The sequence below is a fragment of the Anomaloglossus baeobatrachus genome, chromosome 2, assembly GCF_048569485.1.
Source record: "Anomaloglossus baeobatrachus isolate aAnoBae1 chromosome 2, aAnoBae1.hap1, whole genome shotgun sequence".
NCBI classification, from domain to species: domain Eukaryota; kingdom Metazoa; phylum Chordata; class Amphibia; order Anura; family Aromobatidae; genus Anomaloglossus; species Anomaloglossus baeobatrachus.
In genome coordinates this window covers 735,880,774-735,900,117 of record NC_134354.1, presented here as the reverse complement: position 1 = coordinate 735,900,117, position 19,344 = coordinate 735,880,774, and the positions used below count along the sequence as shown (strand labels likewise).

The window sequence follows — 19,344 nt, the reverse complement described above, 5'->3', positions numbered from 1 at the left end:
GCTGCTGGGACATTGATCTGCATTGCTACAAGTTTCAGAAATGTTGCAGCTGCTTTGCCTGTGCAGAGTCCCATTCAGCCCCATCAGTGCCATGTGCGGATCCGGGCTCTCACTGCCCTCTGCGGAGTGATGCTGGGGGTAGTGTCTGCGGGGGGTGATGGAGGGTGGGGGGCCTTCACTGCAGCACTGGCTGCACTTGGAAACTACTTGGTGCTGTACTGGAGTGCCCTCCTGTGTGATGGGTCCGGGCCGGCACAGAACCCATGACTGACTTTTCCCTTGCGGCAGCAGATCTCCCCATAGGTGACCCACCATGCATGCAGCTGTCCCTCCCCATTAGGCTCAGGCATGATGCAGTGAGGTGTGTGCAGCCCCCGGTCCACTGCGCGGACTGCCGGCTCCACGCCTCCAGCAGGTGTCTACTGTGTGTATGTGTGTGCCATGCGGCCGCCGGGTCCTACACACCGCCGGCTGCTCCGGCACGTGGGGAAGCCCGCAGAGGGGAGAGAGCGCAGCTGCGGCGCTACTACAGGCATTACGGAAGTCGCTCAATTTCCCACTGCTTGGAATTGACAGGACCTCTTATTAACATGTTCGTCTCCGGGAACTACTGAGATGTAAGGAGGAAAACTACAGACACAGGAGTTACCATGAAGGCGAATAAGGATGTTGTGTAATACACGTGTGTGTGTGTGTGTGTGTGTATATATATATATATATATATATATATATATATATATATATATATATATATATATATATATATATATATATATATATATATATATATATATATATATATATATATATATAAAAATTTTTGATTTTTTTAACATATGTATATGTGTTAAAAAATCAAAATTTTTTATATATATATATATAAGGGTAGGTGCATGGAACTTAATTCATTAGAATTTCGAGATACTTAACGCCTGTGACTGTTCCATCAAAAAAGGAAAATGGTCCTAAATCACCAGAACTTGAAACATCATCCCTTGCAGTGGCACTGGACTGGTTTAGTTCCCTTAATCCTGCCTGTCTGGGTCATCCTCCAATAAGCCACAAACCCAAACATAGACCCCCTCCCCCCTCCAATGGGCACCTACTTTTCGATAGATGGATGGATCGATCTATCACATAATTATTTATTCATTGGGGGGGGAGCATAAATTGATCATAGACTTAAAAAAAAAAAAAAAAGTATGTATGTATGTGTACATTGGGGGGGAAGCATAAATTGATCATAGACTTAAAAAAAAAAAAAAAAAAGTATGTATGTCTGTATATATATATATATATATATATATATATATATATATATATATATATATATATATTATTTTTTTATATAATAATTTTTTTTTTCTTTTACTTAAAATCCAAGAACAGTGGCTGTTCAGCTATTTGTGACCCATCATATTGTCACATGTAGTAGCTGACATTATTATGCAAAATGTAGTTCGTTGTTAAAAGCGTTGGCACCTATACGCATAACGGTTGTCATTAATTGTACCCTATTTGGAAAAGTGGGTGTGATTCAAGCTTTAATTTTTTTTTAAACTTTTTTTTTTTTAACACATTTGATCTATGGCTAGACTTTTTTTTTTTTTCTGGGATATTTTAGGCCACTAGTAGATGTTGTGTTCTTGGTGACAATTATTCCAACTAATGGGGATCTACAAGAAAATGATCCATCTTTCCTCATTATGTCTGATTGTAGTGTAATTAGCTGAGTTTCCCTTCTTGGTGCAATGTTAATATTCAATCCTAGTACAAATATACTGCTTTAGATTGTATAAAAAAAAAAAGTCACCTAATGCCAGGGTTTTTTTTTTTTTCCTTTCTTTTTAAAGGTCTGTTCAGCCTTAAAAGGCTTCTTAATCTATTTGCCTTCCACCTGCTTTCAGGTGGAATGTGTTAACTTCAGAGCACACATCATAAAAGGCACAGTGGCCTGTGGATGATAGGAATGCTATATAATATGACCATGCTGGTGGGAATTTCCTCCTTCCTGAGACTTCTTTATCATTTAGTTAATATGTATTTGCTGCAGTCACTCAGTGACAGTCGGGATTTGAACCTGTGAAGTTTAAAAGAGAAAAAAAAACCATTTTTTTTTTAATTTTTTTTTTTTTGCATTCTTGTGACTTTTTACCCTGGAGCATGGGAAATCTGCATTTCAAGTTGAGAGATTACTGCTTATCTCCCCTTGTTTTACATGTGGATTGGTGCTAATTGGTTTAAGTAATTGTCACTGTGAAAATCCTGAGTGCCTTGTCATGTCACAACTAATTAATAACATGGAGAACATTTGCTGCATGCTTGTGGCTGTGAGCGCATCCTAATTAATAATTGATATGATAACTATGGACGTGTTTAGGCTGAAGAGTTAAAAGCTACATATGTTGGAGAATACCACCTGGTGATCCGGCCCTTTTAATTGCTGCACTTTGTGAATATTTTATTTATTATTATTATTATTATTATTAATAATTTTCTTTTATATTTTATTTTTTTACTTTTATTATAATATAATAATAATAATAATAATAAAAAAATCTTATTATTCTTCTTATTAAAGTAAAAAAATATAATAAAGAAAATAAATAATTCAAATTATTTTTTAATTTTTTATTTTATATATATATATATATAATTTATATTAACAATAAAATTATTACATTTTATTATTTTATAATTTTTTACTATAATAAAGAATAATATATTTTTTTTAAAGTAAAAATATGAATATAAAAAATAAATATTATTATTATTTATTATTATTAAAGTTAAAAAATATAATATAAAAAAAATATTAATAGAAACTATACAATTTTTTATTGTTTATTTAAATATATATATTTTAATATTATTTTATGATCAGCTCTGATTTTATTAAAATTCTATGACGAAAAACCCTATGGTGTCATCTACGACTGAGCTCACACCAATTTATGATCTATATGTTGATGCCTGGCACACCCAGTCTTGTAGTTTAGTCTGCAGATAGACATTGATGGAAAGGAAGAGCCTGTGTGGTCAGTCCAGACAGGGCATTGGTCCTTATGTGTGTATCACTAGTATAAAAGGGGTTAAAAAAAAATTGAAGTGGTTTTTCCATATTGTTTTACATTTTTTATTGACTAGGTAATATTTTAAAAAGTCTGTAAAGTTTTTGTGCCCCTCAGATTGTGAGGAGCAGTCATTGACCAGGCGTGATCCCCCACCAAATCACAATATTCTGAGCCTATTCCCAATTAACTTTTTGTTTTATGCAACAGTAGTACAGTATTACCTTGTGCAATAGGCTTACAATTTAAAGGGAACCTGTGACTTTTCAGGTCTCATCCACAGGCAGAATTAAGTCATACCGAAGGAAGTAATATATAGTTTTGTGGGAACTATTTGGTATATCTTTCATTTTGTTACATACCTATTTCTGTGCTTAGGAGTCACGTGGGTGGTGTGATTTAGTGATTTTTTTTTTTTTTTTTTTTTTTTTTTGCATATAGACATTGAGTATACCTGCTCATTGGACATGTAAGCATCAACATACCAAGGAATTAAAGGGAATCTATTACCAGGTTTTTGCCACCTAATCTGGGAGCAGCGTACTGTAGGGGCAGGGACCCTGATTCCAGCAATGTGTCACTTACTGGGCTGCTTAGTGTAGTTTTGATAAAATCACTGTTTAATCAGCAGTAGATTATCATTATAGGACTACTTGGTGTGCTGCAGGTAGTCCAGCATATTCATCAGCTCTGTATAACCTCTAGATCTGCAGCAGAGAAAACATTGATTTTATCAAAAATGAGAACAACCAGCTCAATAAGTGACACATTTCTGGAATCAGGGGCTCTGTCTCTATATTAAGCTGCTCTCAGATGGGGGAGCAAAAACCTGGTGACAGATTTCCCTTTAATAATCTATATGACTACCACTCACTATTTCAAGAGTCCTGGATAATGAATCCTCATTTTGCAGCCCAGTAAGTGACTCACCACTGAAATCAGGGTCTCTACGTTATGCTGCTCTCAGATGGGGTAGCAAAAACCTGGTGGCATATTCCCTTTTAATGAAAATATCACAAAGTTAAAAGTAGCATTTTTTGCTCTTATCTTATTCACGCCACTCTCCTGAGTATTCCAGTTTTTGTTTTTTGTAAATTCGCCATACGGTTTCAGAGATATTGACCGTTTTTATCTAGTGCAAATTTTTTTTAGTCTTGAGCAAGGGGGTGTGGCTGCAGAGCAGCTTAAATACACGCCCCCACAGGATGCTGTGAGCCACGCCCCCACAGGATGCTGTGAGCCACGCCCCCTCAGGATGCTGTGAGCCACGCCCCCTCAGGATGCTGTGAGCCACGCCCCCTCAGGATGCTGTGAGCCACGCCCCCTCAGGATGCTGTGAGCCACGCCCCCTCAGGATGCTGTGAGCCACGCCCCCTCAGGATGCTGTGAGCCACGCCCCCTCAGGATGCTGTGAGCCACGCCCCCTCAGGATGCTGTGAGCCACGCCCCCACAGGATGGTGTGAGCCACGCCCCCTTTGTAAATCCCATTAACAATAGTTGAAAAGACCCATATCTCTGGAACCCTATGACTGATTTAGAAAAAACAAAAAACAGAATGCTGAGGAGGAGCAGTAGGAATAAAATAAGAGCAAAAACTGTACCCTTTTGATCTGGTGATAGGTCCCCTTTAAATGACTAAAATCTAAGTAATTTTGAATAGTTTCCCACAAAACTATATTGATCTGCTCATCTTCAGTTGCTATATACTATGTTGCTCAATATCACTGGTCACCTTTACGGTAATGCCTATGATTAAGGTGTTTTTTCTCTGAAATGCGTAAGGCGTAATCAGGACTTTTGGAAGGATTGACCCATTCTAACTTTTATGATGCATTTTAACTAAAGAAAAATATTTTTTTTATGGACATCAGTGCTGGATTTGTTTCTACTCCCTTCAATGATCGATATAATGCATCTAAGTTTAAATCCTCCAAGGATGAACGATAGGTAAATATTGTGAAATTAATTAATTGTTGACTATGGGAATGTAGAACGCAGACTTTTAAGTATCCAGACCCCTAATTAAGGGGGAAGTCGTCCCATGTAAACCCGGCCTGAGTTCATCTAATCTTTCAGCACATTGTGGCAAAGAAAGAAAAGTATTTCTTACCACTAAAGCAATTAGTGGTCCCTTATAGTACCTGTACCACCTGCATAAGGAGTGCCCTTATGCAGGTGGTACAGCAGGACTGGCACTTGGTCCCTATATAGCGCCCGTATGCAGGTGGTACAGCAGGAGTGGCTCTTGGTCCCTATATAGTGCCCGTATGCAGGTGGTACAGCAGTAGTGGTGCTTGGTCCCTATATAGTGCCCGTATGCAGGTGGTACAGCAGGACTGGCACTTGGTCCCTATATAGTGCCCATATGCAGGTGGTACAGCAGTAGTGGTGCTTGGTCCCTATATAGTGCCCATATGCAGGTGGTACAGCAGGAGTGGCACTCGGTCCGTATATAGTGCCCATATGCAGGTGGTACAGCAGGAGTGGCACTCGGTCCCTATATAGTGCCCATATGCAGGTGGTACAGCAGTAGTGGTGCTTGGTCCCTATATAGTGCCCGTATGCAGGTGGTACAGCAGGAGTGGCACTCGGTCCCTATATAGTGCCCATGTGCAGGTGGTACAGTAGGAGTGGCACTTGGTCCCTATATAGCGCCCGTATGCAGGTGGTACAGCAGGAGTGGCGCTTGGTCCCTATATACTGCCCATATGCAGGTGGTACAGCAGGAGTGGCACTCGGTCCCTATATAGTGCCCATATGCAGGTGGTACAGCAGGAGTGGCACTCGGTCCCTATATAGTGCCCATATGCAGGTGGTACAGCAGTAGTGGTGCTTGGTCCCTATATAGTGCCCATATGCAGGTGGTACAGCAGTAGTGGTGCTTGGTCCCTATATAGTGCCCGTATGCAGGTGGTACAGCAGGAGTGGCACTCGGTCCCTATATAGTGCCCATGTGCAGGTGGTACAGTAGGAGTGGCACTTGGTCCCTATATAGCGCCCGTATGCAGGTGGTACAGCAGGAGTGGCGCTTGGTCCCTATATAGTGCCCGTATACAGGTGGTACAGCAGTAGTGGCACTTGGTCCCTATATAGTGCTCTTATGCAGGTGGCACTTGGTCCCTATATAGTGCCCGTATGCAGGTGGTACAGCAGGAGTGGCACTTGGTCTCTATATAGCGCCTGTATGCAGGTGGTACAGTAGGAGTGGCGCTTGGTCCCTATATAGTGTCCGTATGCAGGTGGTACAGCAGGAGTGGCGCTCGGTCCCTATATAGCGCCCGTATGCAGGTGGTACAGCAGGAGTGGCGCTCGGTCCCTATATAGTGCCCGTATGCAGGTGGTACAGCAGGAGTGGCGCTCGGTCCCTATATAGCGCCCGTATGCAGGTGGTACAGCAGGAGTGGCGCTCGGTCCCTATATAGTGCCCGTATGCAGGTGGTACAGCAGGAGTGGCGCTCGGTCCCTATATAGTGCTCGTATGCAGGTGGTACAGCAGGAGTGGCGCTCGGTCCCTATATAGTGCCCGTATGCAGGTGGTACAGCAGGAGTGGCGCTCGGTCCCTATATAGTGCCCGTATGCAGGTGGTACAGCAGGAGTGGCGCTCGGTCCCTATATAGCGCCCATATGCAGGTGGTACAGCAGGAGTGGCGCTCGGTCCCTATATAGCGCCCATATGCAGGTGGTACAGCAGGAGTGGCACTTGGTCTCTATATAGCGCCTGTATGCAGGTGGTACAGTAGGAGTGGCGCTTGGTCCCTATATAGTGTCCGTATGCAGGTGGTACAGCAGGAGTGGCGCTCGGTCCCTATATAGTGCACGTATGCAGGTGGTACAGCAGGAGTGGCACTTGGTCTCTATATAGCGCCTGTATGCAGGTGGTACAGCAGGAGTGGCACTTGGTCTCTATATAGCGCCTGTATGCAGGTGGTACAGTAGGAGTGGCGCTCGGTCCCTATATAGTGCCCGTATGCAGGTGGTACAGCAGGAGTGGCGCTTGGTCCCTATATAGTGCCCGTATGCAGGTGGTACAGCAGGAGTGGCACTTGGTCTCTATATAGCGCCTGTATGCAGGTGGTACAGTAGGAGTGGTGCTTGGTCCCTATATAGCGCCCGTATGCAGGTGGTACAGCAGGAGTGGCGCTCGGTCCCTATATAGCACCCGTATGCAGGTGGTACAGCAGGAGTGGCGCTCGGTCCCTATATAGTGCCCGTATGCAGGTGGTACAGCAGGAGTGGCTCTCGATATTGCAGTCTGGCATTGTGTAGGGCATATCTAGTCTTTTTGTAAATCCACTAATCCCTTATACAGTGGGCGTACCTCTAGCATCAGCAGAACCGCTGCACGCACAGCATTAAAAAAAGAAGTAAGAAAAAAAAAAAAACCCTTGAAGCGTGCAGAATGGCAAAGTCAAGAGAGGAGGTGACCTCCAGCGACTGACGCAGGGCACGGAAAATTGTTTTAATGCTGCATCTTCCTATCCACACAGAAATGTGCTTACAAAGCCTGGCACGCTGACACCGGGCACCACTCCTCTCCCTGCCTCCTCGCTGTGTGCTACTGCAGAACATTGCAGATTCACTCAAAGTAGATCTATACATAGGATCCGAACACAACTGCCATCTTGATTTTTGCTCTGCTGTTCCTGATGCCCTCTAAATGTTGGGACAAGAGCACTCACGTGGATGCCATCGGATGTTTGCAGTCACTGCAGTCTTCCTCCTCCTGTGTGCTCTGCGCTCACTGATGCATACTTCTATTCTACTTCTTGGCGTGGGATATAGTGCATGATGCTAGTTTTATTACAAATTTACCTAAATAAATAGTTCACGTTTTAATGTCATCACATAGATGATTTTGTAAGTAAGCCAGTTAAAGGGAATCTGTCACCAGGTTTTTGCCACATATAACGTAGGGGCAGAGATCCTGATTCCAGCGATGTGTAACTTACTGGGATGCTTGGTGTAGTTTTGATAAAATCACTGTTTAATCAGCAGTAGATTATCATTAGAGGACTACTTGCCATGCTGCAGGTAGTCCAGCAAATTCATGAGCTCTGTATAACTGCTAGATCTGCAGCAGAGAAAACATTGATTTTTTTATCAAAAAGACAGCAAACAGCTTATTAAGTGACACATAGCTGGAATTAGGGTCTCTGGCCCTACATTATGCTGCTCTCAGATGGGGGAGCAAAAACCTGGTGACAGATTTGCTTTAAAGTGAACCTGTCCGGTCCAATATGTACCCAAAACCACGAGCAGTTCTGGTTTTATGTTGCTAATACTGCCTAACTGTGCCTGTATATACTAGCATAGATAGAGATCTATGGAAAGTATTTCTAAAGATCCTTTGATATGCTAATGAGCGCAGGGACTAGTTGCAAGGGCATTAATTTCTGCACTTATTCCGCCCTCTTAGCATGTTAGTACACCCACAGGGGCGTGCTAACATGCTATTAAATGCCCACTGCCTAGCGTCATCAACTATGTCGCACATACTTGTGTCCGTTGGCACCGCATCAGAACGCTGGGCAGTGCGCATGGATCAGAAGTCACTGCACTTCCGATCATGCGCACTATGAAGCCTGACTTCAGAGAGATCTAGTGCGCATGATTGGAAGTGCAGTGACTTCTGATCCATGCGCACTAACCCTTAACCTAGGCGGAGCACAGGTACGCATGTCACCACCGATGATGTCGCTGGGCAATGGGCATTGAATATAATGTTAGTATGTCCCTGTGGGCGTACTACCATGCTAAGAGGGCGGACTAGTCAGGAGATGTAATGCTCTTGGGACTAGTCCCTGCGCTCATTAGCATATCATAAAGGATCTTTAGAAATACTTCTTCTAAAGATCTCTTTATCTGTGCTACTAGATGCAGTGATTAGCAATATGCAGCCAGAACTGCTTGTGGGTCTGGGTGCATATTGCACCTGACAGGTTCCCTGTAATAATCTATATGGCTACCACTCACTATTCGTAGAGTCTTGGATAGTGATTCCTCATTCTGCAGCCATACAGATTTGCCATTCAAAAGTCTGAAAAAGCCAAGTCTTTTTGATACATATCATGCAAACCATATTGGTTTTATCCATGGTGTCCAAAAAGGTGTGTAGTTTTAAAAAAAAAAAAAAAAAAAGTGGAATTTTTAGCAGCCAAAAAGAACAAATCAAAAATATCTAAAGGAACCTGTCAGGTCCCCTCTTCCCTCCACCCCAGAAGCACTCACATGTGTATGCCAAAATTCCCTGCCAAATCAGCACTGTGTAATGCTATTTACTAAAATAAATGTTTTTCTGTTTAAACTGCGCAGTCCCTCTGACAAGTCATGGGGGCGTTTGTTTCCCCTCACTAGTCTGCCCTCTTTCCATGTGATCATGCCCCTGTGGGTGTGATAACATTATTTCAGCGAGCCAGCATTTCTGCAGCTCCTGGAAATCTTGCACATGCGCGCAGCTCATTTCAGCAGTGTTGGTGCGCCTCGGAAGCCGGGTGTATGTACCGCCCTGAGAGGGCCGAGCCGCTCGAGGTCCGAGCTCGGGTTGTTGGTGGCATGAGCGCCTCCGGACCGGCGGCCACGTCGCTCTGTTAAGGGGAGGCAGTGGGGTGGTGTGGGACAAGGTTCGCAGCCCGGGGGAGCCGTGTTGTCGTCGTACGGGTCGTGACACCACCCACGGGTCGTGGTGACGGGATGCACCACCGCTGCGGCTGGAGTGGAGGGTATTCCCGGGATTGGTGTTGTGGCCGCAACCTAGATGTTATCCCCTCCGTGGGTAGGGGCGGTGTGTCCCGGGGCCCGGTGAGGAGGGACCGGCGACTATGTTGTTGTCGGGGTGTAGGGCGCTGTGCTGCGGTGCAGTGTCGTGCCCGGATGGCACTGGTGTACTCACGATTAATTCACACTCCGAGTCACTGGTAAACCAAAGTTCGGGTCTGGTCGGTTCCCGCAGCCGGCTGTTTGTCCCTTGTGAGGCTGATGGTGGCCCCTTTCCCTTGCACCTCTTGTTTAACTCTTGGCTCCCCTGCCTGGACAGTTGTAGCCCGCTCCCCGGCGTTTTGGCTGCCGGAGGAGCCCTCGGTTGCCCGCAGGCGTTGGCCCGTCGGATGTCCTGCCCTTGGCGGTGGCTCTCACCCGGTATCGGTGGGCTTTTGCCTTCTTTCGGGACTTTGGGTGAGGATGGACCCGTGAGGTCCAGACTGCAATCAGTTAATTTTCCTGTACTCAGTGGCTTCTAAGCTAGGACGGGGTCTGAGTACCCGGTTTCTGGTGCTCCGGTAAACGGTTGACTCCCCGGTTCAGGGCCGGCGGGCTCCAACCCTGGCCCGGTCCCTACGGTTCCGCCGGTTGCTGTACCGGTACTCCTGCAGGCGGCCACCACAGTCTGCCTGCCTGACGTTGCGGGGATCCCAGGCTCCAACCCCGGTCCCTGACAGTTCTGCTCCTATACACCTCCTGTCGACTCTCTCTCCAAACTTAGACTCCTTGTATTTCCTGCTTCAGGACAGTAGTCTCCTCAGGGGGCGTGCCTTTCCGCCTGACTCTGCCTACCTGGTGTGCCCTACTGGCCCTGAGGAAGGCATCAGGTCTCCCTTTCGGGTGACTGGTGTGTCCTCACAAGGGATGGGGGTGTGAGTGTGTCGCGGGCGGAGGAGGGGACGCCGCGCTCTCCCACTGCTCAGGTCCGGCTGGCACTGCTGCTGCTGCTCGGTGGCTCGAGCGATGGGCCGGATCCCGGGGACTCGAGCGGCGCTCCTCGCCCGTGAGTGAAAAGGGGATTTTGGGTATGGGGTTAGTTTATTGTCCGTGACGCCACCCACGGTTGTGGTGATTAGGTGTACATCACCGCTGCTCTGGCTGGGGATCCCGGGAGTGATGGTATGGAGCAGCCAGTTGTTGTGTTGCCCCCTCCGTGGGTAGGGGTTGGTGATCCCGGGGCCCAGTGATGGGGTTGTTGGATGGTGGACAGGCGGGCTATGGGGCCTGTGGAGGTGCAGGGGCGCAGGGGCAGCGTTGTGCCGCACGGAAGTACTCACTCAGCCAGTAAACACGACACAGTTCTCGGTAAACAAACGGCTGGTTGGACGGGTCCCTCAGACGGTTGCGCTGCTGATATCCCCTGCAGTTGACGGTGACGGTCTCTTCCCTGCACCTATGTGTTGTTGTTTGGTAGCGATGGGTTCCCACTGGTAACCCGCTCCTCAGCTTAGATGTGAGCCGGAGGAGCTCCACTCTTGCCCGCAGGCGCTGGCCCTGGGAAACTGGTGCCTTGGCGGTGGCGGTGTCTCCCCTTAACGGTCGGACTGTTGCCTTCAAACGGGACTTGGTTGTTGGGAGACAGTCGTCCCCCTTCACTGACGGATTTGGCAAATTCGGCGACTCCAAGCCTTGCCGGGATCCGAAAGGCCCCTGCCCTGGTGCTGACTAATCTTCGTATACCGCTCCGGTACCGCCGGGTCACCACCCGTCCACGGTCCTTTCGGCAACCTCCAATCAGTCTCGCCTGCAGACGGTCACCGCCGTCTGCCAACCTTGCTGTCTCAGTTCGGGGCACACACCCGGACTAACTTCAGGCTTCTTGCTGTCACTTTCTCTGTCACTACTCTCACTTTCCTCCTTTACCACTTCACCAGCTTCACTTCACTTCCTTTCACTTTCACTGCCCTAGCTGGACTGCCTGGTTTTCCCGCCTCCAGAGCTGTGAACTCCTCGGTGGGTGGAGCCAACCGCCTGGCCCACCCCCTGGTGTGGACATCAGCCCCTGGAGGAAGGCAACAAGGATTTTTGTTCTGACCTAGTGTGTACCTGCAGGGAATGTGGGGCGCGTGTGGTGTTGTGACCTGTGACCCCTGGCTTGCCCAGGGCGTCACAAGTGTAATGTGGTAGGGTGTTACCTGTGACCCCTGGGGTCCAGGGTGTCACATGTACACTTCCTGGCTACAGAGAGGAGTACTGGGCACGATCAGAAAAACAACTTCTGTACTTCTGGTCATGCGCAGTGCACCACTCTGGGAAGTGTACATTAGAGCCGCACTGACAATGTCAAAATGAGCCTCGCGCATGCGCAAGACTTCCAGGAGCTGCAGTGATGCCGCCTTGTGGAAATCATGTTATCACACCCTCAGGGACATGATGACATGGAAAAGAGGCAGAATAGTCTGTAAAAAAAAAAAAAAAAAAAAAAAAAAACAACACACCTCTTTGACTAGTCAGAGGCCTAATTAGCATAGGAACCGCACATCCAGATAATTGGGGGGGGGGGGGGTGTAAGAAATCCAAACTTTACAATTCTTCAAAATAGTTTTTTGGGAGAGAAGGAATTGCTGTGCACAAAGCTATGCCCTGCTCCATCCCGATTGTTCCCTTAGATCAGTGTTTCTGAATTCCAGTCCTCAAGGCCCAGCAACAGATCAGGTTTTCTAGTATTTCACCGGTGATGGACTTATTCCCTGTGCAATATTGAGGAAATCCTGAAAACCCATCACCTGTGAAACTCCTGAAAACATGATTTGTTGGTGGGCCTTGAGGACTGGAATGGAGAAAAACCGCTCTAGATGCCAGGGATTGGCATCATGGCAATAGTAAATGTTGGGGGAACACTACGTTCTGGGAGGTCATCTGAGGCGTCTCTGGTGCCTGGAGATTTTACAACTCTTCTAGGAGTACAAGAGGTTTTCCAGGAGCCTCCCAGATGTTCTAGGAGTGCTGACAAGTATCACGAGGCTGCAATTTTCTGGCACGATAGTTGTTGCAAACCTTTGCCCCACAGGACTCCTTACTTATTTCTACTCCACAAAAGAAGAGATTGAGGCTTTGACCACCCGTCAGTGAGGGCACAGCTGTCACTCCTGGCCACCACTGCCTGAATATGCCCAATGGTCCCAGTGTAATATAAGGTTTTCTTGCACATTTTGAACTGGGGCCCCACTGCAGTTGGCCATCAGAAGAAGGGTCAGTAGTAGACTGCGTTGATCTCCTTGAGTTGCACTGGAGCCATGCTGATACATGTGGGAAATGTCATTAGCTATAACCTGTATTGGGGAGTTTGCACAAGAAGCTCCTGAGCTCTCTGTCTGATAGAGCTCCATACTGCTGGATATAAGTCATAGGGGCTATACACACACCCTTAACCCCTTTACGACCGCCGATACGCCTTTTAACGGCGGTAAATAAGGGTACTTTTTTCCGATCCGCCGCTTTTTAACGGCGGTCGGAAAAAAGGGTCTAGCGCCCCCCAGAGTCAGAAAATTTCCGGGGTCTTAGCTGCCGGGGGTAGCTGAGACCCTGGAGATCATGATTCGGGCCGGTTTTTCCGGTCCCCGCTCACCTGATGACCGGTATACACCGTATACCGATCATCAAGTTATAGTAAATGACCGCGCCGGTAAAAAATGATTTATCTCCCATCTGGCATGTTCAAACATGCCAGATGGGAGATAAATCTTTTTCCCGGTTCCCTCCGGTCCCCCGGTGTCCCCAAAGTGCCCCCCCCGACCCCCAACCCCCTCCCGAAAATCCAAGATGGCCGCGCGCACCGGCGATCACAGCAGCGCGCCGGCCGCATTTCCACTGTTCCTATGGTTTCTGTCGTATGTGCCATAACACATACGACAGAAACCTGCTCCCCAGGCCCTGCCGGGTCCCCCCCTACCCCCCCCTGGTGTCCCCCGGTGTCCCCCGGTGTCATACATACCGGAGCGCTGATCCCCCGCGGCCCCCTCCTCCGGCTCCTTCTCTGCAGACTCCGGTCACATGTGCCGAGCAGATGACAGCTTCCTGTGTTCAGGACGCTGGCTGCTGCTGCTGCACAGAGTCTGCAGCTGTGACCCGGGGAGGGTGGGTGCAGATTTTTGCACCCACTCTCCTCAAATGGAGGGTCTGCCCTCCTAGAAAATGGGGGATACGTTCCCTGAACGTGTCCCCCATATTCTAGAAGGTCCAGAGGCGACGTGGGACATCCAAATGGATTATTGTGGATTTTTTTTTTTTCTTTTCAATAAATTGGTCAATCAGGGAATGTTTTGGGGAGTGTTTTTTCAAATAAATTTTTTTTGTTGTCAATTTTTTTTTTATTACTGTCAATTAGTTATGTCGGGTATCTGATAGACGCCGTGACATAACTAATTGCTGGGCTTGATGCCAGGTGACATTACACACCTGGTATCAACCCCATTCATTACCCCGTTAGCCAACGCACCAGGGCGCGGGATGAGCTGGGGCGAAGCGCCAGAATTGGCGCATCTAATGGATGCGCCACTTCTGGGGCGGCTGCGGCCTGCTATTTTTAGGCTGGGAAGAGTCCAATAACCGTGGCTCTTCCCATCCTGAGAATACCAGACCCCAGCTGTCAGCTTCACCTTGGCTGGTGATCTAATTTGGGGGGACCTCACGTTTGTTTTTTTTTTTTAATTATTTATTTATAAATAATTAAAAAAAAAAAAACAGCTTGGGGAGCCCTCCAAATTGATCACCAGACAAGATGAAGCTGTCAGCTGTGGTTTGCAGGCTACAGCTGTCTGCTTTACCCTAGCTGGCTATCAAAAATAGGGGGGACCCCACGTCATTTATTTTAATTCTTTTTTTTTTTTTTTGGGCTAAATACAAGGCTAGGCATCCTTTAGTGTCACATGAAAGGCACTAAAGGGCGCCAGCTTAGAATATGCAGGGGGGTGGGACGTTATATATGTTTGACATCTATCCATTCATCCATTGTAGCATTTTACGCTGTGTGCCCACAATCAGGGTTTGCAACGTTTTGGGCGCAGAGTGTTTTCCCTGCGTCCATAACGCTGCGTTGTGCAGTAGAAGCACAGTGGCAGGATTTTTAGAAATCCCGTGCCCACTGTGTTTCTTTTCTCCGCAGCATAAATCGACCTGTGGCGCAGCTTCCCGAGCCTCAGGATGTCAATTTATGCTGCGGAGATGAGTGTTCTTTGCAGGTAGAATAGAACTAAAGTCCACAGCAGCCTGAACCCAAATCGTGGGCATGGGCAGCTGCGTTCTCCCGTGGACAACACTCACATTTCTGCAGGAGGCTGACACTGGGTACTAGACGCCGTGTCGCTGGATCATGGCCACATAGCCTAAAGGCTACTTTACACGCTGCGATATCGGTCCCGATATCGCTAGCGTGGGTACCCGCCCCCATCTGTTGTGCGACACGGGCAATCGCTGCCCATGCCGCACAACATCGCGCACATGCGTCACACATACTTACCTGCCCGGCGACGTCGCTGTGACCGGCAAACCGCCTCCTTTCTAAGAGGGCGGTCCGTGTGGCGTCACAGTGACGTCACTGAGCGGCCGCCCAATAGAAGCGGAGGGGCGGAGATGAGTGGCCGGAACATCCCGCCCACCTCCTTCCTTCCTCATAGCGGCCGGGAGGCAGGTAAGGGGAGCTTCCTCGTTCCTGCGGCGTCACACATAGCGATGTGTGCTGCCGCAGGAGCGACGAACTACATCGTTACTGCTGCAGTAACGATAATCGAGAATGGACCCCCATGTCACCGATGAGCGATTTTGCACGTTTTTGCAACGATGCAAAATCGCTCATTGGTGTCACACGCAGCAACATCGCTAATGCGGCCGGATGTGCGTCACCAATTCCGTGACCCTAACGACTCCGCATTAGCGATGTCGCAGCGTGTAAAGCCCCCTTAACAGTGAGAAATTTTTTGCTACAGCAACAGTTTTGTGAAGTACCTGTGGATTCAAAATGTTTACTATACTCCTGAATAAAATCCTTGAGGGGTCCAGTTTCCAAAATGAGGTCACTTGTGGGGGGTTTCTGATGTATAGGTGCCCAAGGGGCCCTGCTAATGTGACATGGTGCGCGCAATTTATCTCAACTTTTCCAAAATTCAAATGGTGCTCCTTCCATTCCAAGCCCTCCCATTTATCCAAACAAAGGTTTTTGGCCACATGTGTGGTATCCCTGCGCTCACAAGAAATTAGATAACAACCTGTGGGGTACACGTTTTGTTGTTGCCTCTTGAAAAAGTGAAAAATGTGTCGCTAAATCAACATTTTTGTGAAAAAAATGAAAATTTCAATATGGCAACCTAAGCTTATCAAATTCTGTGAAGTATTCGTGTATTCAAAATGCTCAATATACACCTAGATTAAAGCCTTGAGGGGTCTTATTTCCAGAATGGGGTCACTTGTGGGGGACCTCCACTGCTTAGGCACCTCAGGGGTTCTCCTAATGCAACATGGCGTCCGCTATTGATTCCAGCCAATTTTGCAGTCAAATTGCACTCCTTCTCTTCTGAGCCCTGTAGTGTGCCCAAACAGTTGATTTTCACCACATACAAGATATCAACAAACTCAGGAGAAATTGCGCAATAAATTTTATGGTGATTTTTTTCCTGTTACCCTTGTGAAAAAAAAAGCTACCTGGTTGAAGTAACAATTTTGTGGTAAAATTTTATTTTTTTATTTTCATGGCTCAACGTTATAAACTTCTGTAAAGCACCTGGGGGTTCAGGGTACTCACCAAACATCAAGATAAATTCCTTGAGGGGCCTAGTTTCCAATATGGGGTCACTTGTGGTGTTTTTTTGCTGTTTACGTACCTTAGGGGTCCTCCAAATGCGACATGGTGCCCGCAATCTTTTTCAGCCAAATTTCCTTTCCAAAATTCAAATATTGCTCCTTCCGTTCCAAGCCCTCCCATTTCTCCAAACAAAGGTTTCAGACCACAAGTGAGGTATCACCGCGCTCATAAAAAAGTGGGTAACAAACATTGGGGTCACATTTTTGGAATTACCTCTTGAAAAAGTGAAAAAATTGATGCTAAAGCAACATTTTTGAGAAAAAAATGAAAATTTTCAATGTGACAACGTAACGTTATCAAAATCTGTGAAGTACCTGTGTATCCAAAATGCTCACTATACCCCTAGATAGAAGCCTTAAGGGGTCTAGTTTCCAAAATGGTGTCACTTGTAAGGGGTTTCTGCTGTTTAGGTACCTTGGCGGACATGTAAATGCAACATGGTGCCCGCCATCTATTTCAGCCAAATTTGCTATCCAAAATTCAAATATTGCTCCTTCTGTTCCGAGCCCTCCCATTTGTCCAAACAAAGGTTTCTGACCACATGTGGGGTATTGGCGCGTTCATAAGAAAGTGGGTAACAAGTTTTGGGGTTCATTTTGTTGTGTTATTTCTTCTAAAAGTGAATAAATTTGGGGTAGAGCAACATTTTAGGTAAAATTTTATTTTTTGCTTTTTTTCATTCCACTTTGCTTTAGTTCCTGTGAAGCACCTGAAGAGTTAATAAACTTCTTGGATGTGGTTTTGAGTACTTTGAGGCGTGCTGTTTTGAGAATGGTGTCACTTTTAGGTATTTTCTGTCACTTAGGCCTCTCAAAGTCACTTCAAATGTGATGTGGTCCCTAAAAAAATGGTTTTGTGAATTTTGTTGAAAAAATGGGAAATTGCTGATGAACTTTGACCCCTTCTAACTTCCTAACCCCAAAACATTTTGTTTCAGAAATTGCGCTAATGTAAAGTAGACATGTGGGAAATGTTATTTATTAACTGTTTTGTGTGACATAACTCTCTGGGTTAAGGGCATAAAAATTAAAAGTTTGAAAATTGCAAAATTTTCAAAATTTTCATCAAATTTCCGATTTTTTCACAAATAAAAGCAAAAAATATCGTTCTAAATTTATAACTATCATGAAGTACAATATGTCACGAAAAAACAATGTCAGAATCACCGGGATCCGTTGAAGCGTTCCAGAGTTATGACCTCATAAAGTGACACTGGTCAGAATTGCAAAAAATGGCCTGGTCATTAAGTACAAAACTGGCTTCGTCCTTAAGGGGTTAAAGTACCATGTAAGGGGTGTTTGTTTATTATTTATTTTTATTTTTTTTTTATTTTACGTGTGTAGTAAAATACTTAATTTGTCATTTTGCTGTCTTTTTTGCATACAAGAAAACTTGGCACACCAAAAATGAATATAAAGACTTTTTTTTTTTTTTTTTTTCCGACAGCATGGATTACAAGGGCCAATACAAGTCTAAGGGATTGTGAAAAATGGTGGGATGGGTCAGGGAGTCAGAAGCAGTCAGAGGAGAGTGAAGCACATAGGAGAGAGGTGCGGACATGCCTCAGCTGGGTCCGTATAACAGTGACCCAGGTGGCGCAGGAGAGAGGTCGCCAGGATGGGTACCGAGATACCGGTGGGACCGGAGCACGCACGGGGCACAGGGCCCTAGGTCAAATGGCAAGTTTCAAACTGTTTGATAAATACCTGCCCGGTGAGGACCCCTTCACGGACTTCATAGAACCAAATAATCTGGGGACATCAGCAGTAAATTAGGATCAGGGTTCAGACACTTACCTCCCCACAGGGTCTGCACTGCCCGCCGTACGGAGAAGGAGACTGTACCCCAAAAGGGACAGTCGGGGTTCCCAAACGCTCCACGCTACGGGGACTCCATCTACAGAGAGTGCCGGGGATAGAGCAACCTGGGTCACTACATTGGCACTGATACTCCTGGGACGGGAACCAGCAAGCCGAGGGTCCATGTGAGTAGAGACTGTTAAAGTTAACCTGGTGTGGTCTCCATCATTATACACCATACATCTCCCAGGCACAGCCCTACCTGCGGAGGGCCTACCACCATAGCTGCCACTACCACCATCCCTGGGAATACCCACGTTGAGCAGCGCCGATTCTCCCTTCTTAACCGCAACCCGCAGGTGGCGTCACAAACATTAATTCTATTATCCCCTATAAATACTCCCTCTTTTATTAAGTGTATCCAGGACACGGGGCCAGGAAATGGCCACCAAAGTGACATTCCCGTTTGCAACCGCCTGGGACAGCGTACCCCCTTCCCTGGGCGACACATGCAAAAAGCAATGCAGCGTTAAATCCTGAAACATTCTGATTGGGAATGAAAAAACCAAACAGTTTGACCAGTGATGTAATTGACACCCCCCCCCCCCCCGCCCCCCATCCATCATTTTAACCCCCTTTAGAAAAATAATTACATATAGAAAATGTTTTCGTTGTGTCCCCAGCACTTGGGCTCCTTTTGGCTTCTGGGGCTTGTTCTGATATTAACTCAGGTCAAGAGCTTCAGTGCAAGCAAGGTGAGCGAGGAGTTTCTATCATGTCTAATCTCCAGCTTTGTTTATCATGGCGCAGGCTTTCCTATACAAGCAATGGCACGCAGGAGACCTCAGAAAAGTTTCTATTATTTCTAAAAAAAAAAATAATAAATCTATATCTCCACCCAACCCTGCTCCTTGTGAATT

At 46.5% G+C, this 19,344-nt stretch overlaps 1 protein-coding gene and 1 long non-coding RNA gene across 2 annotated transcripts in view; one reads left to right on the top strand and one right to left on the bottom strand.

The window, feature by feature from the left end:
* LOC142292207 (uncharacterized) overlaps window positions 1–13,381 on the bottom strand; it is a 673,295-nt gene extending 659,914 nt beyond the window's left edge. The window contains exon 1 of the long non-coding RNA XR_012750590.1: window positions 13,195–13,381. This is a non-coding gene — a long non-coding RNA (uncharacterized LOC142292207). The remainder of the gene's footprint in view (window positions 1–13,194) is intronic.
* FGF9 (fibroblast growth factor 9) overlaps window positions 1–19,344 on the top strand; it is a 101,756-nt gene that overhangs the window by 2,295 nt on the left and 80,117 nt on the right. The window lies entirely within an intron of this gene.